Source organism: Monopterus albus, unplaced genomic scaffold (assembly GCF_001952655.1).
Source record: "Monopterus albus unplaced genomic scaffold, M_albus_1.0 scaffold7.1, whole genome shotgun sequence".
Lineage (NCBI taxonomy): Eukaryota > Metazoa > Chordata > Actinopteri > Synbranchiformes > Synbranchidae > Monopterus > Monopterus albus.
Genome location: NW_018127887.1, coordinates 3,520,744 through 3,521,165, shown reverse-complemented (window position 1 = coordinate 3,521,165; position 422 = coordinate 3,520,744). Strand labels below are relative to the sequence as shown.

The following is a 422-nucleotide window of genomic DNA, read 5'->3' as shown; positions in this document are numbered from 1 at the left end:
GTCTGTCCCGCTCCCTCCCCCGCCAGCGGATCCAGCTCTCCGCCAGGTGGTGATCAGTTGACAGCTCCGCCCCTCTCTTCACCCGAGTGTCATACGAAGACATACGGCCGGAGGTCGATGTCCTGGTGCCATGTGCACTGATGGACACCCTTATGCTTGAACATGGTGTTCGTTATGGACAAACTGTGGCTAGCACAGAAGACCCATAACAAAACACCACTCGGGTTCAGATTGGGGGGGCCGTTCCTACCAAAATCACGCCCCTCCAGGTGTCACTGTCACTGCCCACATGGGCGTTGAAGTCCCCCAGTAGAACAACGGAGTCCCCAGTCGGGACCTTTTCCAGCACCCCTCCCAGGGACTCCAAGAAGGCCGGGTACTCTACACTGCCATTCGGCCCATAGGCACAAACGGCAGCGAGC

At 58.8% G+C, this 422-nt stretch overlaps 1 protein-coding gene across 1 annotated transcript in view; it reads right to left on the bottom strand.

Moving 5' to 3' along the window:
• LOC109974252 (potassium voltage-gated channel subfamily KQT member 1-like) overlaps positions 1-422 on the bottom strand; it is a 20,571-nt gene that overhangs the window by 8,640 nt on the left and 11,509 nt on the right. The gene's annotated exons all lie outside the window — the stretch shown is intronic.